Source organism: Rana temporaria, chromosome 2 (genome assembly GCF_905171775.1).
Source record: "Rana temporaria chromosome 2, aRanTem1.1, whole genome shotgun sequence".
In the NCBI taxonomy this organism is placed as follows: Eukaryota; Metazoa; Chordata; class Amphibia; order Anura; family Ranidae; genus Rana; species Rana temporaria.
Window position 1 is genome coordinate 219932869 of NC_053490.1, and position 27735 is coordinate 219960603.

Below are 27735 nucleotides of genomic sequence, written 5' to 3' on the forward strand. Positions count from 1 at the left end.
TGGAATGCGGCATTGATGGGCACTCATAGGCGGCACTGATGGGCATTCACAGGCGGCACTTATGGCCACTCATCGCTGGCACTGATGGGCACTCGTAGCTGGCACTGATGGGTACTTATGGGTGGCACTGATAGGTGGCATGGATGGGCACTGATAGGTGGGCACTGATGGGCACAGATGGGCACGGATGAGCACTGATAGGTGGCACTGATGCACACTGGTGGGTGGCACTGATGACACTGGTGGGTGGCATTGCTGGGCATCACCAATTTTGTTGAACCATGATGGTGCCAGTCAGTGCCCATTTGTGGGCACTGATTGGTATATGTTATGTATACATTTGTACATGTGGATGGCCATGGGGACTTACCTGGCCATCCACATGTTGGCTGCTTCCCTGGTGGTCCTGGGCGGCATCCTGGTGGTCCAGTGTGGGCATCCGAGGGGGGGCTGCGCTGATAAACAATCAGCGCAAACCCCCCCTCTCAGGAGAGCCGCCGATCGGCTCTCCTCTACTCGCGTCTGTCAGACGCGAGTGAGGAAGAGCCGATCAACGGCTCTTCCTGTTTACATCGTGATCAGCCATGATTGGACATGGCTGTTCACGTGGTAAAGAGCCTCCGCCGGAGGCTCTTTACTGAGATCGGTGTTGCAGTGTGTCGGACTGACACACCACACCACCGATCGCCCTGATATGCGCCCCCACGGGCGCGTGGCGGCTGTTATCCTGCAGGACGTCCAGTCAGGATAACAAAACCACTTCCCGGACATCAATATGTTATTGACCAGGCGGGAAGTGGTTAAATGACTCAGATCAAACACATTTTATTATTACACAAAGATAACCTGAGTAAATACAAAATGCGGTTTTTAAATGATGGTTTCATTTATTAAGGCAAAAAAGCAGTCCAAACCTGTCTGGCTTTATGTGATAAAGTAATTTCCCCCTATAACTGGTTGTACCACCCTTGGCAGCAACAACTGCAATCGAGCGTTTGTGATAACTGGCAATGAGTCTTTCACATTGTTATGAAGCAATTTTGGCCCACTCTTCTTTGCAGAATTGTTTTAATTCAGCCACATTTTGAGGGTTTTCCAGCACGGTTTTCCAGCACAGTCTGTGTAAGGTCATGATACAGCATTTCAATTGGATTTAAGTCTGAGCTGTGATTAGACCAAAATTTAGCTTTGTTTGAACCATTTGGAGGTGGACTTGCTGTTGTGTTTCGTATCATTGTCCTGCTGCATAACCCAAGTGCACTTGAGCTTGAGGTCATAAACTGATGGCCGGACATTCTCCTTTAGGATTTTTTGGCAGAATTCAAGGTTCCATCAATTATGGTAAGTCGTCCAGGTCCTGAAGTTCCAAAGCAGACCATCATGCTACCACCATCATGTCTGACTGTTGGTATGATGTTCTTGTTATGAAATTCTGTATTAGTTTTATGCTAGATGTAACGGGAAACACACCTTCCAAAAAGGTAACATTTTTGTCTCGTCGGTCCACAGAATGTCTGCCTAAAAGTCTTGGGGATGATCAAAATTATTTTTAAGGCAGCTAAAGGACCCGGCCAGGTTTTGCGATTCGGCACTGCGTCGCTTTAACAGACAATTGCGCGGTCATGCAACATGGCTCCCAAACAAAATTGGTGTCCTTTTTTTCCCACAAATAGAGCTTCCTTTTGGTGGTATTTGATCACCTCTGCGGTTTTTATTTTTGCGCTATAAACAAAAATAGAGCAACAATTTTGAAAAAAATGCAATATTTTTTACTTTTTGCTATAATAAATATCCCCCAACAATATATAAAAAAACATTTTTTTTCCTCAGTTTAGGCCGATACGTATTCTTCTGCCTATTTTTGGTAACAAAAAAATCGCAATAACCGTGTATCGGTTGGTTTGTGCAAAATGTATAGCGTTTACAAAATAGGGGATAGTTTTATTGCATTTTTTTTTTTTTTAACTACTAATGGCGGCGATCAGCAATTTTTTTCGTGACTGTGACATTATGGCGGACACATTTTTGGGACCATTGTCATTTTCACAGCAAAAAATGCATTTAAAATGCATTGTTTACTGTGAAAATGACAATTGCAGTTTGGGAGTTAACCACAAGGGGGCGCTGAAGGGGTTATGTATGACCTAATATGTGTTTCTAACTGTAGGGGGGTGTGGCTGTAGGTGTGACATCATCGATTGTGTATCCCTATAAAAAGGATCACACGATCGATGACGCCGCCACAGTGAAGAACGGGGAAGCTCTCCCCGTTCTTCAGCTCCGGGGACCGATCGTGGGACTCCAGCGGCGATCGGGTCCGCGGGTCCCGCGGTCCCGGTCACGGAGCTTAGGACCGGGTCACGGGCACTCGCCGCGCACCCCACGGCTGGGCACTAGCACATGGGCACTAGCACATGTGCATGTGCCCAGCCGTGCCATTCTCTAATGTGCAGGAGGCGGTCCTTAAGTGGTTAAATGTCTAGGAATGACACAGGTTTGAGACATATATATATATATATATATATATATATATATATATATATATATATATATATATATATATATATATATATATATATAATCAATCAATGTCACACAAAATGATTATCTATATGGATAAATGAATAGTTCTGATATATCCAATGAGTACATGTTAATCTAAACATAGGATAATTCTTATACATTTTTAATCATGATTTGGTGTCTTTCATAATGCTAATTAGCTCTTTAAAACACTCCTACTTATAATCACTATTTTTATATTTCATCTTGTACCAAAGTTGTTAGGTCTGCAGATACTAAAATTACAATCATCTTTGTGACCTAGAATATCATAGATAATTTGAATGATTTATCAGAAAATATGGATGACTATTGTACACATTGATTCTTCTTACAACATACATTGCAACATTGTAACATAACTTACTATATGTCCATATCTATATAGATACATTTAGGTATTTTTTTACATGTTGACCATTGTCATTTTCACAGCAAAAAATGCATTTAAATTGCATTGTTTATTGTGAAAATGACAGTTGCAGTTTGGGAGTTAACCACAGGTGGCGCTGTAGGAGTTAGTGTTCACCTAGTGTGTGTTTACAACTGTAGGGGGGTGTGGCTGTAGGACTGACGTCACTGATCGAGTCTCCCTATAAAAGCTATCACTCGATCGATGCAGCCGCCACAGTGAAGCACGGGGAAGCCGTGTTTACATACGGCTCTCCCCGTTCTTCAGCTCCGGGGAGCGATCGCGACGGAGCAGCTATAAACGAATAGCAGCGCCATCGTCCCGGATCGCTCCCCGCGGGTATCCGACCGCCGCATGTAGCGGGGGGGGTCCCGATCGGACCCCCGACCCGTGGAAAAGCAGGGACGTACATGTACGCCCATATGCCTGTACGTGCCATTCTGTGGACGTACATATACATTCGGCGGTCGGCAAGTGGTTAAATTAAAAAAAAAAAAAAAAAACCCTTGCCAAGGAACACCTTCTAAGGGAAGCTCAACATAGAATGAAGGGAAGACCGCTAAGAGGCGCTACTGCTAATCCACCAAAAATAAGCGCTAGCCCAAGTACAATTAAAAAATATATGATAAAAAATCCACAGAAAGAAAGCCCGGAAAAAATGGCGTCAACAAGAAAAAAAACGCAGACAACACGCAGAAAACCGGGCTCAGAAGACAATCAGAAGTCATGGAGAGAGCAAGGCCCCCTATAACGCCAGACGAAGAAGACGAGGACCTAGAAGAGAACGGAACGCTAGAAGACTAACTCCCTACTAAAAGAGAAATCGCAAAAATGTTTGCTAGAATGGAATCGGTCATACACAAAATGGAATCCTCTCTTAAAGGAGAAATGGAATCAATACATGAAGATATGAACCACATTCTGAGAAGAGTAGAAGAAACAGAAGAAAAAATAGATACCCAGGCAGCAGAAGTAAAGGAATTAAAAGCCCAGATGGAAGAGATACAAAAAGAACAAAGGTATTTGAAATACAGGTTGGAAGACCAGGAAAATCGCAACAGAAGGAAAAACCTGAAGATTAGGGGACTACCAGACGAACAAGTAGAAGACCTACAGGAAAAAAACGATAAAATATTTGGTCAGATGTTAGGCAAAACAGAATCTGAAAAAATAAAGCTTGAAAGAATTCATCGGATTAGAAAACCATCAGGAGTAGCGGAGGATCTGCCAAGATCTGCAGATGTAATCGTGCGATTCCACAATTATCAAGACAAAGAGCAGATTCGCTCATATCTGAAAACCAAGGGCCCCGCTAAGTTTGATGACTCCACGTTGCAGATTTTCCCAGATCTATCAGCCGAGACTTTAGCAAGGAAAATAATTTTGAAACCACTTTTGGATCAATTAAAACGACAGGACATTCAATACTTCTGGGGTTTCCCAGCATGTTTAGTGGGGAGAAAAGAGGGACGCTCTGCCACCCTTTGATTCCCAGAAGACACGGCGAGCTTCTGCAAAAAGTTGAATATCACAGAGATAGAAATCCCTGGCTGGTGGGAAAAGGAGCAGATGAGGCCTAGCGCAGAACAGCAGCCTTGGCAAAGGACCGCAAGAAAAAACAAATAACCTTTTATTCAGGTAGTTTCGGAGTACTAAACTGAGAAGAAATGAAAAAGAAGAGAGGAGGGAGGGGGGATGAATTACGTACGGGGGGGTAGAGAAGGTTGGGGGGGGGAGAGGGGAGGGAGGGATGTGGTCGGAACGAGGAACGGGTACGGTCTCTCATAGAATATGAAAGAAAGGGGATCAAGGGGGCACAGGGATTCTCCCAATAGGGGAGGACACAAGCTCCCGAACAAAGCCCCCTCAGGGCCCAACCTTGAGGGGGGAGAACCGTAGGGCCAGATGGAGGAGGGCCACGGATCTATAGGCCTTTGGGAGGCCCAATGCCCCTATGCTAAGGGGGATGGGGGGAGGGAGGGTAAGGTGGGTGGGAAAGAGAAGGGAGGCCTCAATGAGATTTTATATTACAGCTCCAGTCCGAAAAAGACTCCTCACAATACTCAATGTCAAATATTAATATAATATCTTATAATGTTCGTGGAATAAATGCCCCCATTAAAACCGCAAGCATAATAAGGGAGTTGGCCTTCTTAAAAGCCAACGTGATATTCCTACAGGAAACTCATCTGATTCAGAGCACAAGTCGTAGAATAGTCTCTAAAGAGTTCCCCCTATGGTTTTATGCTGATTCGCCCATCCCCCGTGCCAAAGGGGTTGCCATAGGGTTCGCCAGGGGCGTTCAGTTTATTCTCGAGGAAATGAGACCGGACCCAGACGGTCGCTCCCTATTTCTTAACGGGAAATTAAATGGGACAGATATCGCACTGGCGAACATATATGGACCGAATAAAAAATCAGTTCAATTCCTGGTGGGAAAAGTGGAAGAGTTTATGAGCTTCAAGACAGGGAGGGCTATTATAGGCGGGGATTTTAACTTATATTTAGATCCTAATCTTGACAGTATGTCACATGTATGGGCGAGCGAAGTGGGGCAAAGAAATAAACGAAAAAATAAGATGCATCAACACCAGCTGGTGGACGCATGGAGAGCACAACATATGAGACAAAGAGATTATACATTTCGCTCGACAGTACATGGGACGTACACTAGAATTGATTACTTTATGGTAGAGCACAGGTTGCTAGAACAGACGGAAGATACAAAGATAGGAATCTCAACATTCTCTGACCATGCACCAATCTTTTTATATCTGAAAATAGGGGAAAAAGAAAATAAGAAAAGCAACTGGAGGCTAAATGAAGAACTTTTACTAGATAAGGAATTAGAGAAGAGAATAAGGAAGGAGCTAGATCAATTATTTAAGGAAAATAACACAGAGGGAATGTCCAAGGCTATAATTTGGGAAACTCACAAGGTATACATTAGGGGAATCCTAATAAAAGAGGGAGCAGAAAAAAAGAAAAGAAATAAAGATAAAAAAACAAATCTAACCAAAGAAATTTTTGAGTTAGAACAATTTCACAAAGAGACAGCTCAAAAAGACTTATTAGTGAATCTTAGTATTAAAAGGGAGGAAATGAGAGAATTAATTGAACAGGAATCCCGAACAGCTCTAAGTATGGATAAAAAGGAACAATATCAATGGGGTAATAAGATGGGAAAACACGAAGCAAATATTCTAAAAAAAAAAAAACAATCAACTATATTGAAAGAATACAGACAAAAAATGGAGAAATAAAATTCAGGACTTCAGATATTATTGAAAGCTTTCAGGAATTCTATGGTAAACTATATGCAATTAATAAGAATAGAACTAAAGAAGAAGTAAAACTAAAAGAAGAGAAATCTAGAGCATACCTGAAGAACTTAGATTTAAATAAAATTCCCGAAAGCAAACTATGTAACCTTGAAACCCCTATAACAAAAGAAGAAATACTTAAAATTATACGAGATCTGCCTAATGAGAAAAGCCCTGGTCCTGACGGATTCACAACACTGTACTACAAAACTTTGTCAGACATATTAATCACAAAATTATGCTCCTACTTTAACGGGATAGGAGAGAAGTGGGAGATGAGGAAAGAAGCCTTAGAGGCTCTAATAGCTGTAATTCCTAAAGAGGGAAAAGACAACTCCCTATGTTCTAATTACAGACCAATCTCGCTTCTCAATATCGACCTAAAGATATTTTCTAAAATTCTCGCTAATAGATTGGAAAAAATTATGAAAGATGTGGCCCATATAGACCAAGTGGGCTTTATTGCAGGGAGAGAAGGAAGAGATAATGGAATTAGATCGCTCCTGATTATTGAGGAAATCAGGAACAGTGGAGCCCCTGGTCTACTCCTGTCAATTGATGTCGAAAAGGCTTTTGACAGGGTAGACTGGGGCTTCATACAGAATACATTAGAAGCGATTGGAATAGGGCCTAGAATGAGAAGTTGGATAAGATCTTTATACAACAGACCTACCGTAAGAATTAAAGTCAACGGATCCATTTCAGAACCCTTTGAAATGGAAAATGGAACCCGTCAGGGGTGCCCACTGTCACCACTACTGTTTACCCTTGCACCCTAGAACCTCTGTTGAGTGGGATAAGGAGAAATGTTGATATTAAAGGGATAATAATAGGAGGAGTGGAACACAAATTGGCCGCTTATGCGGACGATATTCTGTTTTATATAACAGACCCCAGGAGTACCCTGCCCAACATAATGAAAACGATTAAAGAATTCGGTATGATATCCAATTTTAAGGTAAACCCTGCCAAATCAGAAATATTGAGTATTAACACTCCAAAAAAAGAAAGATGTGCTCTACAAGAACTTTTCCCATTTAGCTGGAAAAAAAGAACTAAAATATCTGGGAATCAGATTAGCAACTTCCAGGTAGACTCTATATAAGATCAATTATATTCCATTACTAAATGAGGTCAAAGATTACTTAAATAGAATAGCACCAGGGCAACTACCATGGACTGGAAGACTTAACATCTTTAAAATGATAATATTACCAAAAATAATTTATAAGATTCAGATGCTCCCAATCCCAATACCACAAGCCTACTTCAAAAAAATACAGTCACTATTCCTTGAATTTATCTGGAGAGGTAAGAAACCACGTATTAATTTAATACTTCTGATGAAGGATAAGACACAAGGGGGGGTTAGGGGCAAAAGACATTAGGAAGTACTATCAAGCGATTATCCTCTCACGAATAATAGATTGGGCTAAAAATAATAAAGAAAAAGGATGGGTAAATATGGAAAACAAACTTAGTAAAATAGCGTTGGGGAAACTAATTTGGGTACCGGCACAGTTTAGAGGATTAAGTCCCGAAGCTCACTACATCACAAGGAACGCACTAAAATGTTGGGATCAGATACATAGGAGAGAAAAATGGGATTTTAACTCACCACTTATACCCTTAAAAGATACAAAATTTTTCCCACCAGGAGTTGCAACAGGATTTGGTAATTGGATAGTTGAAGACAACACCCAATTAAAAGATGTAATGGAACAAAACAAGCTTTTAACACTACAGGAATTAAAAAACAGGAAAGAAACTATACGGATTGATGAATGGCGATACGCGCAATTGAAACATTTCTTTGAAAGTCTCCCACAACCGACTAGATCGGAAATAAATCTTCGGCCCTTTGAAAAACTATGTGTTGATAAGACCGAAAAGGGGACAATTTCAAAGATTTATAAAATCCTGAATGCCTTGAAATTGCACAACATATTCCCATTCATCAAGAAATGGGAGGTGGAGTTGGGTTCATCTGTAAATGAACACGAGATTATGCAGCTAATAAATAGAGTTCATGCGACATCGGTAAATAATAACATTATGGAGCAGAATTATAAATGCCTGGTACGATGGTACCTCACACCAGATAGGATTCATAATAGTCCAGGAACTACAACACATCTTTGTTGGAGAGGCTGCGGCGGAGTTGGTACAATGGCCCACATTTGGTGGTCCTGCCCCAAAATTAGAATATACTGGGAGGAGATAAGACAAAAAATTTGAGAAATATTAAATCTAGATCTCCCAGATGACCCGTGGGTCTGTATTTTACACGGGGCTCAAATGCCAACCAAAACGTATTTGAGGACATTAATCCCACAGTTCTTGAATGCAGCCAAGAACCAAATATCTAGTAACTGGCAACAACTGGAGAGACCAACTTTGGCAGGATGGTCCAAAAAAATAGACGAAATCTATAGTATGGAATATCTGAGATTCAGAGATGGAGAAAAATGGGAGGAATTTGAAGTGAAATGGAAAAAGTGGAAAAGCTTTAAGTTCACAATGGAATATGCAGAGATAATGGACGCCTAACATAACACAATATAAATGACAGAGGTAGTACCCACAAGGACTGGAGCAGGTAAAACCAGTTGATACAGAGATAATAGAGAGGCCAGGGGGATGGGTGGGGAGGGAGGGGGGCAGGGCAGTGGGGGGGGGGGGGGGGGGGGAGAGTGGGAGTAGGGAAGGATGCTGATGTAATGACAATGTAACTTGCTCTCCCTTCCTAGACGATATAAAAAAAGAGTAACAATGAGTAAAGAAATAAACGGAGCGAGAAATTGAAATTAAAAGAATTAAAGAAAAATATAACAAAAGAAAGGGAGAGGGTAATAAAGGAAATAAAAATCCCACATATGATGCGAAACCAGGAAGGAGATATGGCAGGTAAATGAATGGCGGGCAAGCCTCGCTACCTTCTTTCCGTACATGGTTTAAGTCTGAAGTGGAAAAAAAAAAAAAAAAAAAGGATGTATAGACATAATACAGCTGTACATATAAGTCCTAACTTTCAAACAATGGGGTTTGCTAGATAAGGGTTGTTCCTATATGATAGCAGTCTGTATAACTTTTTGTCTCGATGACTGTATTTGTCCCTTCTGTTTATTCATTAAAGCCAGGTCAATATCTTCTTGTTTAGTGATAAGATCCATTATTGTTCCAGCGGATCTACATCTCAACATAAGGCTTGTGTAACCTTAAAAATGGCTAATCCACTGAGCACTTGAAAAACATGTGACATCACATAGACCTTTAGTCGATCAATCTTGCTTTAACTGGTTCCAAGAGAATTATTGCCAATTCATAGTTCATCTGTTTTTTAGGCCTAATCGAACCTCACATTTTTGCCTTATTCCTTTCTACTTCCTGTCTAATGTTGTGGCTAAGGGAAATGAAATGTGATAAGCATTGATTTGTTTTCATACATTTCCAGACCCAAAGGTAATACAAAGTTATGCACATTAGTACAATGCATGGCAACACATCTACAGTGCCATTAATTGGCAATTACACCCAGAGCATTGTTCAGTCGAGCACAATGCATAGCAGCACATTACAATACACATATGGGCCATGTGTGTTTTTTTTATCCGATATGGTACATTGGAAGACCATTCATAATAAATAGGTTGGCTTAATGGAACTTTGCATAAAAGTACTTGCATTAATGCACCACATATGATTGCTTAAGAGGGAACTTCTCTCCTCATGTGTGTATTTTTTCCCTCTTACCACTGTCGCTTCTGGTATCCACATAAACATACTCACCCATCCAATGAAGCCAGCCTTGCCCTGCTGTGACTTGTCATTCCATCTCTGCAAGCTAGGTCTCACACCACCATCCTTTGACATCAATGAGAGCCTGACTGTCTCTTTTGGCTTCAGACAACCGGCCCCTTGAACACACACCTGCAGCTCCCTTCTCTAGTGCCATGTCTATCATCACCTTGCCACTGTATGGAAACTGAAGCCTTCTTGAATATGCAATGAGAATATCCCAAAAAACGACAGGAGCAGAAGAGATGTCATCCTTGCCTAGGCAAGAATGAAGGAGGTCAGGCTGGATACAAAATATATAAGAAAAAAGTATACAAAAAGAAAAAAAGGCAGCTTTTTATTTTGCAGAGGGAGGAAGAACTGAAACCATGCAAAGTCATGGCAACGAGAGAAGGTCCCATTTAAGCGTGCATCCAACCTAACTTGTGGCCTGAGGCTAAAGTAAAAGGAAATCCGTATGTTGAATCTGGAGCAGGATTCTGTGTTGTTTTCAGCTTTGATGCGACATGATGGAACAATGCTGTATCCTGGCCTAAGCCAACAAGGCCCAGGCCTAGGGCAGCACTTTACAGGGGTGAAAGCATGGAAAGAGTCCCTTTCGGCTTACGCTACACTGTTAGTGTAGCGCCAGTCTTATGGGGTAGACTGGGCTGCGAGGCAAATTAGTCTAGCGCCCCCATAAAGCGGTCGCACTGCTTCCAGTATGCGGGCGGCCAGCATTCCGCTGCTTCTAATTTTGACTGTCCTATCATCCTAGACCACAAACCTTCCTCACTGTACTATATGTTTTCTGCTGCACCGTTGGCATGGTTATACCTTCTTAGTCCTCTCCATAAAATTATCAAAAATGTGTGCTTAAAGTAGAACTATAGGCAATACTTTTTTTTTTTTCATTTTGGATAGAGTAAGGGAGGGTTATAGCCCCTGTCAGTTTATTTTTTACCATCTCTGTCCCATTGCAGAAATTTCCCTTCATTTCCAGCCCCATAGCCAAACAGGAAGTGAGAGGAAATCTATGCAAATTAAGGGAATCCATCCCCCCAGGCTCTCAGAACTAGTGTCCCCACTCGAAAATTTCTGGGAGGATCTGAAAACAGAAAGGTGTGTGGGTTTGACAGGAAGGGGTGAGTCATATTTAAATTAGGGGGTGCACGAGTTTAGTCAGGCCTAGGGCAGCACAAAACCTAAATATGCTACACTAAAGTTTATTTTGTATGACAAGAATAAATCTCCTGCGCAAAAGTGTGAAATTCTGGTGGAAGGTATTGAGAATGACTCCATGACATGGAGGTACAGCCTCAAGCCTTTCTGCCCTCTTGGACTAAGGATGGGCCGAAGCCACTGCAAATAACAAACAAAAGAGGGTGCACCAGCCTAGTGCATTATCCCACGATGTTTTAATGAGAACGTAATCACAGATTATACTCACAAACATATGAATTAAAACCGCTTGTCGAGCTAATCATCTGTATCTCAGTAGTTCCAGAAACAGCAAACTCCAGAAAACAGGGGCACCTCACTGGGATCCCTAATGGGCTGATGCGTTTCAAAGGCAGCACCTTCTTCCTCATAGTCAACGGCTCTGAGGAAGAAGGTGTTGCCTTCAAAACGCATCAGCTAGTTAAAGGGGTTGTAAAGCTTTGTGTTGCATTAAGGTGAAAAAAGCTTAAGGCAGCTCTTCATTGGATGATTGATAGCAGCGCAGCCATTGGCTCCTTCTGCTGTCATTCAAATAAATTACACCGGGGGGCGTCTGCAGCCTAACCCCCTTGGGAGAGCACTTCCCAGAGGGGTTAGCTCTTGCGGGGAGGAGCCGAGACAGGCACCGAGAGACCCCAGAAGATGAGGATCGGGGCCACTCTGTGCAAAATGAACTGCACAGTGGAGGTAAGTTTGGTATGTTTGTTATTAAAAAAATAAAAATAAACCTTTACAACCCCTTTAAGGACCCCAGTGAGGTCTTCCTGTGTTATGGAGTTTGCTGTTTCTAGAACTACAGGGCTAAAAAGGAGAAGCTTGATGTGTAATGTTAATTCATATGTTTGTAAGTATAATTTTTGATGACTTTCTTTTAAAACAACGTGGGATAATGCACAAGGCTGGTGAGCCCTCTTTTGTTTGTTCTTTCCAAAGTTTGTTTTGTTTTGACCTTGAAGCCGCGTACACACGTTCAGTCCATCCGATGAGAACGGTCTGATGGACCGTTGTCATCGGTTAACCGATGAAGCCGACTGATGGTCCGTTGCGCCTACACACCATCGGTTAAAAAACCTATTGTGTCAGAACGCGGTGACGTAAAACACAACGACGTGCTAAAAAAACGAAGTTCAATGCTTCCAAGCATGCGTCGACTTGATTCTGAGCATGCGTGGATTTTTAACCGATGGTTGTGCCTACTAACGATCATTTTTTTCCCATTGGTCAGGAATCCATCGGTTAAATTTAAAACAAGTTGGCTTTTTTTTAAGCGATGGTTAAATAACCTATGGGGCCCACACACGATCGGTTTTGACCGATGAAAACGGTCCATCAGAACGTTGTCCTCTGTTTAACCTGTCGTGTGTACGAGGCCTAAGGCCACATTCAATAGAAGTTTTTTTTAGATACAGTAAACATAAATACGTAAACCCTAATTTATATTTGTAATCTCTTGACTGAAAGCAGAAGAAACAGCATCGCAAACCAACATGGTTCTCTTACATTACACAGTGTTGGCAATTCAACATAGGAAGCATACTAACAGCAGCATAGAGGAGTGTTTGCAGGAAATGGAGATCACCAGCTTGATCATCCAGTCTGATAGCTGTCCTTAGATCACACAGAATTAAAAATATTTTGAAAGGTAAGGTAGCTCAAATACAAGAATTTAAACTGCATGCATAGCTGTTTGGAGTTAAGAGAACACATACATTATGCAATCTCCATTATAATAAATAAGGTAAGGCCTAGGAAATTATTCATGGACACAAAAATATCTCTGCATATAGATTGTAACATATGACATCCACAAGGCCCCTTAAGTGCATTTGTTCCTACAACATCACTATTTTATGACTAAATAGCCCTTTACGTCAGACGAATATGCAATGCACTGTACAGATTTATATCATATGGAGTTTAAACATAGAATTAAGAATTATAGGGACTATGGGCCAGATCCACAGCCAGCGGCGCAAATTAAGTTACTCAAAACTTATGTCATTTCAGTTACGGCGCCCTAATTTGGTGTCGTAAGTGCCGTATCCAAAGCGCATTTGCGCACAAAATTGCGCAAGCGTAACTTAAATCCCGAGGCGTAAGGCGGGGTTATTGCAAGTGGGAATGAAGTGGGCGTGCTTCATTGTAATGAGCCGTGACCCCATGCAAATGAAGGGCCGGCCGTACTGCGCATGTGCGCACGAATCTGCTGCTCACTGGGCATGTGCAGAACTTGGCTTGGCGCAATCAGTGAGATAGGTAAAAGGCCAATCGTACTTAGTTTGAGGATCGCCCTGTGTATAAATAGCCCCAGACAAACACACTTCCCTTGCAAAAGTATATCCCTGTGTTCCCCTTCCTAGAGCAAGTTGCTTCTGCTCTGATCGTTTGTTGGTGTGTGTTGGTGAGTTGTGTGTGATAGAAAAGTTTTAGAGTAGAGTAGTAGATTGTAGTTGGTGTTTGTTTCTGCTAAGTGTATTTTCTATTTGTTTTTTTCTGAGTGTATTTTGTGTTTGTTTTTTTCTGATTGTATTTTGTGTTTGTTTTTAGCGTGTTTGTTTTTGAATTTGTAGTAGCTGTCTGCTTGTGTGTTTTGCTTTTAGTGTGTGTTTCTTCTGTGAGTTTTTTTGTTTGTTTGTTGTGTGATTATTTTTGTTTGTTTGTCCTGTGAGTTTATTCTTGTTGCTGAGTGGTGTCTGTGATGGCACCCAAGCGCAGGAAGCTCAATTTTACTCTGGTAGAGAAGCAAATACTTGCTCGGGCCATCGTCCTATATGGGCGTTATTTGCATGGCCCTGATAGCCGGAACACCTCCCCGGCCCAAAGGAAGGCGATGATTAAAAAAATTACGGATCAGATAAATGCAGCGGGGGGGGAGACGAGGACCCCCGCTGGCATACAAAAGAAGATCAACGATCTTAAGAGCGTGGTCCGTAACAAGGTGGCCAGGATCAATGCCCATACCACGGGCACTGGAGGAGGGGGACCCTGCCCCATCAGGCTCAGTGAAGAGGAATGGGCAGTGGCCCGGTGTTTCCACCCAGAGCAGGTGGTGAGCCTGCGTGGATATCAATCAGATGTTCCTGTGAGGACAGGTACGTTTTTGGCTTTTCTATCTGGTGATTAGCATGTGTGGGTGGGGGAAGGGAAGATGTGCCAAGTGTGTGGATCCTCAAACCTGTGATTGTTTTGTGTCCTCCACAGATGACCAGGAGGTTGCTGGGCCATCAGGCCAGGCTGCTGCACCACCCCCAGGACAAGAGGCTGCTGATGAGTCCCAAGAAGGGCAGGATTCCCCAGGGGAGGGGAGTGGCCAAACCTCCCCTCATGAGGAGGTTGAGGGGGAGGAGGATGAGGGGGTGGAGGAAGAAGATATGCAGATTGGCAGGGAAGTCCTTTTGGCCTTGGATTTGTTGACCCTTGAGGCTACCCCTGAGGCTGGCAGCAGTCAGGCCACCATCAGGGGTAGCCCCTCCCACTCCTCCCCCAACAGGCCTCAACCCACAAGGGTCACTCTCTCCCCTCCTCCAGGGCCACAAGCCTCAGCGGCAGGCAGGATGGCGACCCAGGAGACCAGGGGGGTGGCCGAGCATCTGACAGCCAGTCTACAGAAGGACAATGCCCGGCAGACCCGCCATCTGGGTCAGATAAAAGAGACTCTGACCCAGATGGAGCACAGCCTGGGTGCAATGAAGGAGGCAATCAGTGATGGGGCCACAAACTCATTGGCGGTCATCACATGCTTGTGGGACCTGCATACCGCCACAACAGGCGTGGCCCAGGAGGTGACTGCCCTGACCCAGGCTGTGCAGGACAATACCCGGGCTGGCCAGGCCAATGTGGCTGCCCTCACTCTCTGTCTCACAAGGATAGCCGTGGCCTTGGAGGGCAGGTCAGCAGGAGGACAGACACCAGGGGAGGCTCCTCCTTCCCCTGCTCACCCACCCCCACATGAAGATACTCCCTCCCCTGCTCACACCCCCCCATGAAGATCCTCCGGTTGGCCGTGGCCGTGCCCGTGGGCGGCCCAGGCGTAGCAATCGCCGCCGCAATTAATTTTGCAGGGGTACTTTTGTTTTTTTATTTTTATGATTTTGTTTAGTATACTGTACTTATGATTTGTTTTATGTGTGTGAATGATGTGTGAATGTGGGGGGGTGGCATTCCTGATTAAATAAGGGTGTCACCCTCAGTTTTGGTGGATTAGGGATCCCCAGGACCAGGGAGAAGTGATCCCAGGTCCCTGAATGGTGTATGAATGCACAGTGACATAATTGGAGCCATGGCAGGGCGTTACTGCTCCCAAGTACCATTGGGGGGTACTTGGATCTAATCCAATTAGATGTGCATGTGATGTGTCTGTGCTAGGGACCACAGTGGGTGTGCATGCATGCATTCTCATTGTGACATAATTAATGTGTGTGTTTACTGTGCAAAGATGCATTCTGCGAGGCGTCTCCTGACTGCTGTTCCCTCAGAAGAGGGGGTTCCCTCGGTTACTGAAGTCACTAGTCTAGCTATGCGCATGGATGCCCCTGGCATGTTGGCATACAGATTGTAGTCCAGCAAGTGTGTGTGCTCAGCTCTTCCTTAATGGTATTGCTTTAGCTGACCTTTACACGGCATGTGTAAAATTAGGGCTGCTTTTATAAAGTGTAATTTTACACCATGAAACTAACAGAAGCGCACAGGGCGTGATCTACGGCGCACACACTTAATTTTGTGGATCGCCTTATCTCCCTCATTTGCATCTTTGCCTATCAAAACAGCGGCGTGTCTAGCGTAATTTGCGCGCGAAGAAGCGCCGGTGTAATTATTTTAGGTAGGACGGAAAAACCTGATTTTAAGGCGTATCTCGTTTTGAGGATCAGGCGCAAAGATACACGCGGTGTAAATTTTAATTACGCCGCGTATCTCGAGTTAAGTCGGCGCATCTGCTTTGTGGATCTGGCCCTATGTAACTGAGCATGTATTTGGCTTTTCTGAGGGATGACTACAGAAATAAATTCTTTATATATTTAAATTTTAATCTTTTTTTATTTTGTATTCAAAATATAACATAGTGTCCTATTGGGAGTCAACATACAACAGGTGTCTTCTTTGTATAATTAAAGCAGAACTCCAGAAAAAAAAATGTTTCTTAGAATCTGCTCTGTAAAAAGATTTACTGACATAAGGTGTATGCCACTTTTAGGATCAATGCCCTTACTTTAGTATTTACTATTTCATTCATGCCGGATAGTAACGTTTTAATTCTACTTATGGCACTGTGGCTTGAAGAGCTGTGGTTCTCTAACACTGATGCCATGCTGTAATTTATACCCCAACTGGTCCATCCTCAGAATGCCTGTGTGAAATTACCATGAAGGTGCATAATCAATCGCAATCGTAGTCAAGGAACAAGCCAAAGGCCGGTAATAAATGATTGCAGGTTGAGATCGAGCAGAAGTGTAGTTGAGGAACAAATCAAAGGTTTGTAGTTAATGGTAATGAATAGGCGGATGGAAGCAGAACCATAAAGAGCAAGATATTGGCTGGAGAAGAGCACAATAATCTGGCAAACAGGAAGTGGCATGGCTTAAACAGGAAGTTTATGGGAGGAGCAAGGAGTTCAAGGTTCACCAGAAACAAGATAGAAAGTAAGATTGTCCAAGGAAACAGGCAGGGCGTTATCTAGCATCTTGTCAAGTTTCCCAGCAAGAAGAGTTACTTTCAGATGCAGCAGTGTTCCTGGTTTCAGATTCAGGCTCTTACAATTAAAGCATACTCCACTTTTGTTGAGAAACAAAAATTCCCCTCTGGGCGATCTATGTACATTGCAAGGATTCCTACCTTTTGTTATTCTGAAGAAATCATCCCCTTAGGCCGCACACACACAATCAGTCCATCCGATGAGAATGGTCCGACGGACCGTTTTCATCGGTTCACTGCTGAAGCAGACTGATGGTCTGATGTGCGTACACACCATCATTTTCAAAACCGAACGGGTCAGAACGCGGTGACGTAAAACACACAACGTGCTGAAAAAACGAAGTTCAATGTTTCCAAGCATGCGTCGACTTGATCCTGAGCATGCGCGGGTTTTGAACCGACGCTTTTGCGTACTAACCATCGGTTTCGACCTATCGATCAGCCGTCCATCGGTTCGATTTTAAAGCAAGTTCTCTTTTTTGGACCGAAGGACAACAGACCGATGGGGCGTACACACGGGCGGTTTGGACCGATGAAACTGAACTTCAGTCCGTTTTCATCGGTTTGGACCGATCGTGTGTACGCGGCCTTAGATCTGTTCCTATTGAATGTATCTCTCAAAAAAAATAATTTTTGTTGCAAGGGATGCCTGAAATCTCATTTGTACCTTAGGCAGACTTTTGGAAAAATTGGTGAGCCGATCACACAAGCAGGAAATTATGTTTCTTGGCAGTGGTCAGTACACACTCTGTGTACAAAACATCTCCAGGTAGACATATTGCAATGTATTCTCAGTCTCATATTGAATACAGCAATTGATAAACATACAAAAAACATATATACATTAAAGACCATTGTCCTAGAAATAGATCATAGCATAAAAGTACACTACAATGTGACATAAAATATCATCCTCCATGTTTATGTGACTTCTGAACAGAGTAATATAATATTCATAAATCCAACTTGAGCTAAAATCAAATAGACCGTCTATATAAGACATAAAATGCATCCAGATATGCCTGACATGTTTTTCGTGGCTAAAAACCACTTCCTCAAGGGCAGGTGCATATACGAATGAAGCGTGGAACCTGCGAGACCCAAACCTTGAGGCTGCCTATAGTGTCCATACTAGGAACTATGGTAGATTGGACCCACCAGGGAGTCAAGCACACACACACATGGTCCCACACTGTTTGATGTGCAAGGGGGGGATGAGGTGTTGGAAAAGACCCAATTGGTAAATTGCTTGGGCTCCATTTCTATTGCCACAACAGGGAATACTGAAATCCAATAGCAGATACAAGGTGTGTGAGAGAAGTACTGCCATACAGTCTTTAATGTATATATTTCTTGTATGGTTATCAATTGCTGTATTCAATATGAGACAGTTTTTCACTGTCCAGATAATAAATACATATATATTTTTATTATTGACTAATTTTCTGGCCATATTGAACGTGCTTCATTTAAAGTCAAAACGTACAATAATTTAATACTAAATATTCAGATTCTAACATAAGACCATTCAAGACTGGTTCCCTTTAAGCTCTTTTTCCTTTATAGTAAAGTCTTTTTGTGCACTCTGCAATTTGCTGCAGCACTCAATCTATTAAGTGTTTTTTTATGCCATGCCATTTTCAGCCATTATTTTAGATTATGAGTTTGACAAGCTGTCTTACTTTTAAATTGCATTGAAAAGAAAAGAAATGGCATGTGGGTGTGAGATTGACATTCTGTTCATTACTATGTGCAGTATCTACTGAACTTGCGAAACATCAACTTTGTATTAGAAAGTTTCATAAATTTAACTGAATATGTAAGTCTAGAGGTATCTAATTTTCAGAGGTGTCTGTCATCTCATTTATTTATTATAATTTATTCTTCTCTTTCTATTCTTTTTACAAAAAAAATTTAAATAAAGCACTTTGGTTTGTGGCTCTGAACGTAATATTATTGTATTAAAACAGTGTGAACGATTATTTAAAACATTGACTGAAACTTACATAAACATCTGACAAAAACATATTTTTCCAGTCATTAATATTCCTTTTTAAAATATGAGTAGTAGTAAACATAGGAGATAAGGAAGAAGAGAACCAAAGTAGTGTTCTGAAAACTACCTGTATATAACATGTTAAAGTATAACTAAATGAAAAACTTAATTTTTTTTCCGTTTTGGATAGAGTGGAGAGGGAATAGAACATTTCTCATTTTTTATTGCTGTCTTTACCCCCGTTAGGGAGATTCAACCACACTATTTGTACTGCTTACCATTATCATTGAAAGCAAAAGAAAATCCCAAATTCACAGAAAAGTAATAGAGGGGGAAATCTTCCAATGCGGATATTAGTTCTGGTGACCTGGGGGTCCCCAAGAAATTCCCTTAATTTGCAGGGATTTCGTCTCATCTCCTGTTTGGCTATGGGACAGGAAGTGAAAGTAAATCTCCTCAATAGGACACAGATGGCAAAAAAAAGAAAAAAAAAAGAATACTGACAGGGATTATAACACTCCCTTACTCTATCCAAAATGAAAAAAAAAAAAAGGTTTTGCCTATAGTTCTACTTTAAGGGTACCCAAAGGAGAGAGAAATATTCCAACAAATATCAGTTATACCCTGTACACACGATCGGTTCGTCTGATGAAAACGGTCCAGATCGTGTGTGGGCCCCGTCGTTTTTTTTCCCCATCGGTGAAAAAACTTGGAACCTGTTTTAAAATTATCTTATGGTTAAAAAAAACGATAGAAAAAAATGATCGTCGGTGGGCAAGTCCATCGGTTAAAAATCCACGCATGCTCAGAATCAAGTCGACGCATGCTCGAAAGCATTGAACTTCATTTTTCTCTGCACGTCGTAGTGTTTTACGTCACCACATTCTGACACGAACGGATTTTTAACTGATGGTGTGTAGGCAAGACTAATGAAAGTCAGCTTCATCGGATCTCTGATGAAAAAATCCATCGGTCCGTTTTCATCGGATGAACCGACCGTGTGTACATGGCATAAGACAGTAAGTCATGTAGCACTGTTTGGTTTTGTCAACACAAATAAGCAGAGCTATCAATAAACCAGCACCAATTTTGACTCAGTAAATGCCCAGTGCATGCACTAGAACCTATCATATAAATCAATAGCAGCCCCACCCATAACACAACTCTGGCCAGCTTTCATTTTGCTTTAGTCAGTTCCTGTCTTGGGCTGTTGTAGGTGGGACCTACTCAGTGTACCTGAGAATTTAGTAAATACACATGAAGTAAACACATACTTAAACTTTATTTATATTGTAGAAATTGAATGCTCCTAGAAATTAGGCAATTTACAGCAATGGAAATGTTGCAGATTATATATCTCTTCGGGCATAAAAGGGCACTATCTATCTACAAGGCACTTTCAAATTGTAATATAGCATGCACTAACAGACCACAGAATTCCTGAGGAGCACTTCTCTTGGAGAAGGGTAGGACATTGTTTGGTCACACTGCAATCCCCACTGTCCTTGCAGATGTCCAGCTGCCAGTGGGAGACTGTTTCAGGAATTTGACAGAGGAGACACCCTGAAAGGGAAACCTACTCTTTCCCTCCTTGGCAGGTACTACTGAGTTTTACTATTCCCACTCTTTCCCTAACCGGCAATCTCTATCTTAGGTTCACCTTGCAGGCACACCAAATGACCCAAATTTATGAAATTCTGATTCAAGATAGCCAACTAAATTTCTCAGAATTTAGGTATCCAGTAGAGTTGCCATCGTCCGTAAGATGGCTGCCTAAAGCCATTGCAGGGGACAATTAGTCTACAATGGTCAACTGGAATAAACAGCACAGTGCCATTTTCAGGTTGGTGGATATAACGCCTACATTTTTAAAAAAACAATCGCCTCTGGGGGCTTTGAGCGTTGGCAGTTATAAATAGGACCTGAAATTAAAAGGGGATCTTTCAAGCCATCTCAGCTATGGACTCCCAATATATTTTTCATAGTAGTAGCTGGAGACCGACCTTGGAGCATTGTTTGACTGTAGCCTTGAATTCGCTTGCCCCGCTTTAAAGCATTCTGACATATTACAGTCAGTCCAGGATCTTATTATTAAATTAATTATCTTTCATATTTTACTTTTAAAAGTGGTAGCTAAAATATATTGAACCGAAATGTGTAAATAATTCTTAAAAACAACTTATTTACATTCAGTATGTCGTTTGCACAGTTATCTGCAATTCAAATACAACAGACAATAAATGATAAAGTAAAATGGTTAATGTTAGCCTGCAGTAATGTTGGCTTTGCCTGATTGTACATAGCACAGCACAGCACATAGATGGTTAACACTGTGGACCTTCAGAAAGCACTGATCAGGAAAAAAGGCTTATTTATATGTCTATTAGGAGAACAACTTCTCTGTGTGTGAGTACATATATTATTTGGAAGGTCGAATGGAATTGTCAGCGTGGGAACTTAATCATTTCATCCCTTTTTTATCTCAGTAGGGATGGGTCAATTTATTCCACATCAATGAGAACAATAACTACTTCCCCAGGCTAGGCAAGCAAATATTATCGTCACAATGTGGATTTGTGAAATCATTTTGTATAATATTCTTTCTGTCTTCACTGGTGCAATTGACATATGTTAACAATTCTGTTTCGGGCCTTACATCGTAACATAAGATCAATCCACAGGTATCCCATTTCCTTGAAAATAAAACTATGCTTTTTCAAACAGATTATATTTTCTGTTTTCCTTTTTTTTCTCTTTGAAAATTGCCAACATAGCAGAAATACCAAACAAAATATTAAAAGTCAATGTAAATTTAGGAGGTGCAGGTAAATGCTTCTTTCAGTGTAATAAAAAAAATCTGGATTAGCTGATACGTTTCTGCTTGCCTTGCAACTATTTTTTGTCTGTCTGGATTCGCTTATACTATATGTATTTGCTTGACTTGCAACATTTTTTTGTGTGAATACAGAACTTATAATAACTATATATATGTACTACTCCCTTACCCACTAGACTAGAGGCTAGTAGGGACCTGCAGAGGTCAGGTAGACTGACATTTCACCTCAAAGTAGAGTCCTTGACCTATAACAGGGTTGTAAACAGATAAGAGCTATTCACTTTAGAGGAAACATTTTAGAGCTGCATTTGCCACCATAAATTTAGGGCGAGAGGGTAAGGGTGCAGGAGACATAAAGAACACGACAGACTAAAAAAAAAATCACAAACACAAATATAACTTCTGAAAGAGGTTCTAATTGTAACCCAGCTCAAAAAGAGTAAACCAGTAAAGCATTCTTCCACTGATGATGAAGGGAAGATGACAGAAAAGTCCTCTGCATAACTCTGCACGATAAAGTCTGTTTAAGGAAGTACACTTTGACAGCGCCAGCAGTCTCTATTTGATGTGAGTTTTGGAGTCTACTCACCAATTAATTTAAAACACTACTGTCTAAGCATAGTATTGGTAAGGAAACCGGTAACAATATTTGAAATGGTAGGTATTGCACGCACATACAAAGGATAGGACACAGCATATCAATAGGTACTCTGTAATGCCATCAGCAGGTGACAACTTTATACTGTATATTCTCCAGTGGATTAGAAAAGGAAAAGGAGAGAGGGAGAGCACCACTCTCTTAGCATAGTAATGGTGAGAAGGACTGATAAAAAGATTTAGAAGCTAGGTATTGCACTCACATGCACGAATGGACACAGCATATAAATGGATGTTCTCTGATATCATCAACAAGTGATGGCTTAATTTGAAGGTGGAAACTAGACATTACTCAGAAAATTCAGCAGATGTCAACTTTCTATTAGTCATTAATGAAGGTGCATGGGAAGGTGAGATTAAAAGTTATTTCTGGTTGATGACCGAATCTGGCAATGTGGTGTGCAGCGGCCATACAAAAATAAAGGTAAGGAGAGATTTTGCTACTCTCAGTGAAGTTTTTAATAAAATCAGTTAAAACAAATAAAATACAATATTGCACTCATATGTGATAAATAAGGTATGTTCATTATACACAATTACTAGAAGGTTGTGCCATTGTCCTAATGGAAGGCATTGGGGCAAATAGATGGCTCATATCTAATTGCTATAGGTGGATGGACGTAACAGATAGTGGTGTGATCCAACCATAGGCTGAAAAGAAGAAAAAAGCCTGTTCTGCTACCATGCAGTATGATGGGGAGCCACAGTGAACAGCAAGGAAGTGCTGCTGGGGCAGCACAAGCTGGCACGATGATGTCATACATGGGAGGTGAAGCAACGTGTTTCAAGGGAGAGTTCACTTTGTCAATTATAGTGCCTATTGATATGCTGTGTTCATCTGTATGTGAGTGCAATACCTAGCTTTTCAAATATTGTTGCCAGTTTCCTTACCAATACTGCACTTAGACAGCAGCACTCTCTCTCCCCCCCACCCCCCTTTTCTTCCAAACAAAAAAAAAACTACAACTTTCATAGGTAAAAGGACTGTCAGAACTATTGAGGTTAAAATAAATGATATAGAAGTACTCTGCATATCATATTATTTTTCCCATGTTTTTGTGGACATGAGAGAAGCCATTTTGTGACTATATTTTTTTTCTCTCTCTAAAGTTGAAGCTGAGTTCGTGTTTTTATTTTTTTACAGTCCTTCACAAGGAGACTTAGAGATTTTTTGGAATTGTCCTAGGTCATTAAATAAGGGACCAGCCTCAGCCTAAAGCCTCATACACACGCTCGGTTTTCTTGGCAAGAACCAGCAAGAAAACTGCTGGCAGAGTTTTCTTGCCGAGTATACTGATAGTGTGTACGAGGCTTTCAAGTTTTTCGCCGGGAAATCTGGCCAGAATCTCAACGAGAAAAATAGCTATCCTGCGCTCTATTTTCTCGGCGGGACTCTTGTCCTGTCTTGGCATGTTTTCCGACGAGAAACCCGAGAGTGTGTATACTTACCTGTCGCCGTGGAAACCCGTGCATGCTCGAAATGACTTTGACGCATGCGCGGTAGCTTCCACGGCATAGGTTGGGTGAAGCAAGATGGCGTCGACGGCATCGAATGTGACGAGTGCATGCTTGTCGTACGCGATGACCTCACCGCGTTCTTGCCTTTCAAAAGAATAGCGGTTCTTTTGAAAGGTCTGTGTGTACACTCAGGCGGCAAGAGATTCTTGCCAAGAATCTCGTCGGGAAAAACAACATTTTTTTCCTGACGAGATTCTGGCCCGTGTGTACAAGGCCTGAAAGCTAATGTTTATGTTAGAAGGCTGATGTTTATATTAGCCAGAAGAAGAATGTGAATCTAAAGGGTTCAAAAACACTGGACAAAAACACACATTTATTTTTTCCTTTTCAGGGTTGAGAAACAATATAGGGCTCTATCAAAAATTATTTTACAAAACAAGCTGTACCTTAAATGTATTGCAATTTTTACTGAATAAGCAATTATATTAGCTATAATTTCAAATATATGAACTATATTGGAGTAATTATAGGCATAAGTAATTAAACAACAACACATATTTTGGTCTGTGCATTTATATATATAAAGAAAAAGTTCAAGATTTGCTGCACTTAAAATCGTTTTATTTTTCAAATCTTCTCGTAAAGGTTACATACCAGAGTATTCAGACATGGATATTCAGACATGGATGTGCGTTTCGGGCTTACATGCTACCGCCCTTCTTCAGATCAAGTCAGAACATGTTGGTCGGTGGGAAGACCTGTTTGCTGGCACTCGTTATATACCGTGTGCAGTTCTCCTCCATTACCTTGTGAATATATATATATATATATATATATATATATATATATATATTCATTACCTATTGCTGAATTTTAATCATGGAAATATTAGTATACGGGAGGTATATAGTTAAGATACTGTATATGAGTTGGTATGTTTAGGAGTTCTATTAATACAAATATTCATGCAGTCTCCCCAAAAACAATATGGTATCCGGAACACAGCTAGTATTCTAATGATGCTCAAAGATAAAAAACAGAGGCTCCCATTTTTGGGGGGTTTTGAAGAGATCGCCAATGGCATCCCTAGGGGGGGCAGAGGGGGCCCTGACCCCTCAACATTATGCTATGCCTCACCATGTGCATTTGCATTCTTTGTATTTTGATTGGGCCGCCGCTGGAGTAACACAGTCTCTCCTGAGAGCGTCCCCAATCAACTCCTGTGGAGGATTCCTCCCCCTCCCTCTGCTCGCTGACACTGCATAATGCGAGCGCTCACACAACCACAGCCGCCCGATCTACTCCTTCTCCTGCATCCTCATTGGCATGGAGAAGAGCGAGTTGCAGGAAGGACTCCACCAGCACTGTGGGGGTGGGGGGGCAAGCCTTCATCTTAGTTACTGAAAAAACAGACTGATTTCTCCCTTAGGAGAACCAGCCTGTAAATTCCGAGAGTGGTGACTGCAAGCTAAGGCGAGTGTCAGTGTATGACACCTGCGAGTCCAGCCACCCCCCCCCCACTCTCCTCACATACAAGCAGGGAGGAATACAGCCCCTCCTCCTCCTTCCAGTCCCGCCCACACTATCCCGGCGTGCTGTATCTGAAGAGGGGGATGTGTGGGTGGGAAATATGAAAATCAACAGCATTCCTGGCTGTGTGTGAATGATGCCTGAGATTCTAGCCTGGACCTTGGGTAAGTGTGTGCACTGCAGATTGCAATACACTGTAATCACTGAACTGCATTATCTCCATCCTTCTCTCCCCCATCTGTCTTCCTCCCCCTCTCCTGTTCTTTTAAGACATTCACAATTTACTTTCACTTTCACTTAGGCAGGTAATAGACAGTGCAAATTTCTTTCCTGCATCCACAGATTGCAGGAAAGAAACTTGCATGATTCCCCCATCAACCAACACATACAGTGATGACAGGGGAATATCCATCCTGCCCAGCAATTGTTTTTTTTTTCAACAAACAGTGATTATCACTAGAGGCTATAGCAAACACTAGTGATAATCATCAGAGAATCCGCTCATTAATGGTTCAAATCTCAGCCAGTTCCTGCTGAACCAGCTGAGATTTAAACTCTCTATGGCTGGTCTTAGCTCTTAGGCAGCTCATACAGTGATCAAGTTTTTTCATTCAACTATTAGGTTGGATGAAAAAAAAAAAAGAAATGATCCAATTCCCCCATCTACACATTATAGGTGGATGGGGGAATCCTCCCAGTGTGGACTAGTGCTGGAACAACCAGAGTTGCTGACCTGTCCCAGCTATTGACAGCGCTGGTGGTGTATGTCTGCATTGCGGCAGCACATTGGAACCCAGTGCTGGTTATTTTATGGGGCTGTTGTACAGGAGGGCCAGCACAATTTGTTGTTAGAGATGGGCTGGGCATGTTCAAAATTCCACATGCCAGAGCCTGCCAGGAAGCCCACACTGCACAGCGCTAATCACAGGCAGTAAGACATTTCCCGGTCCGCAGCTGCACAGATCAGGAGATGTCTCACTGGCTGTGATTAGCACTGTGGGATTTCAAACACACCCGAGCCCATCTCTATTGGTTGTAGACAGTTGAGCTCCCTGCAGGTTGCTTAGCAGCAGTGGAGCCTTCTCTGACATGCTGATCGTGATGCAATCCAGGTGTTGCTCCTAGTCAAATCCTAGTGTTAAATATCAGTGATTTTATTGATCAAAGCCCACACTTTACAGGCATAGAGCCCACATGGCTGCTGAACATACGTTTGATTATATATATGTGGTTGTACTCTTGATGCTAATAAATACTGTGTTTATTAGATCTGACTGGGAGCATCACCTGGATCACATCCCGATCAGCATGTCAACAGAGGAGGTTATACAGCATTACCAGGTGACCAGCTGGGGGATCGGCTCTCTATAACCAATAGTGCCAGCCTTCCCCCTGCATGTACCCATAATGTCACCAGCACTAGGTCCTAATAGACCGTCACCGCTGCCAAGGAGACAGATGCCAGACCAGCACTGTCAATAGCAGGGACAGGACAGCTGGGGAACCCCACAGTGGCAGAACACCAGGGCTCGGTGGCAAGACAACCTTTGCAACCCTGATTGTTCTCCCACTGCCCCCGGGCGTCGACAGTAAAACGCCGCTAGCAGGGTGGTTTTAACCCCCGTTAGCGGCCCGAAAAAGGGTTAAAAGTGCCGATACGATGGCACTGCCCATTGATTTCAATTGGCAGGGGTACTTGATAAGCGCCGTGTTCACTGCTCCTAATGCACTGCAAAGAAGCTGCTGGCAGTACTTTTTCTGATGCCCTGCCAGCGCACGGCTCCAGTGTGAAAGCCCTCGGCTTTCACACTGGAATTAATTGAGTGGCTCTTTTTAGGGCGCTTTGCAGGCACTATTTTTAGCGCTATAGTGCCTGCAAAGCACCTCAGTGTGAAAGGGGTCTAAATGAGGAGGGTGCAGATGTGCTGGGAGTGAAGATAGCCGAAAAGTTAGAGAGGCTTTTAAACTAGGCAAAGGGGGAGGATCCAGATGTAGAGGTAGTCAGCATGGAACATATTCCAGAGGGTAGTATTGAGTGGTAAGTTGACTAAAGCACATAAACCTGAGGTAAGTATATTAACAAGTCCTATTTGCAACCTTGGAACACCCAATAAGAAAACAGTATGCGACCGGGCTAAACTACGGCATGTTCACCAATGCCAGGAGCCTGGCGGACAAGATGGGAGAACTAGAGATACTGTTGTACGAGTAGGATTTCGATTTTATGGGAATTTCAGAGAACAGAGAACAGCTCTCATGATTGTCTGGCAACCAT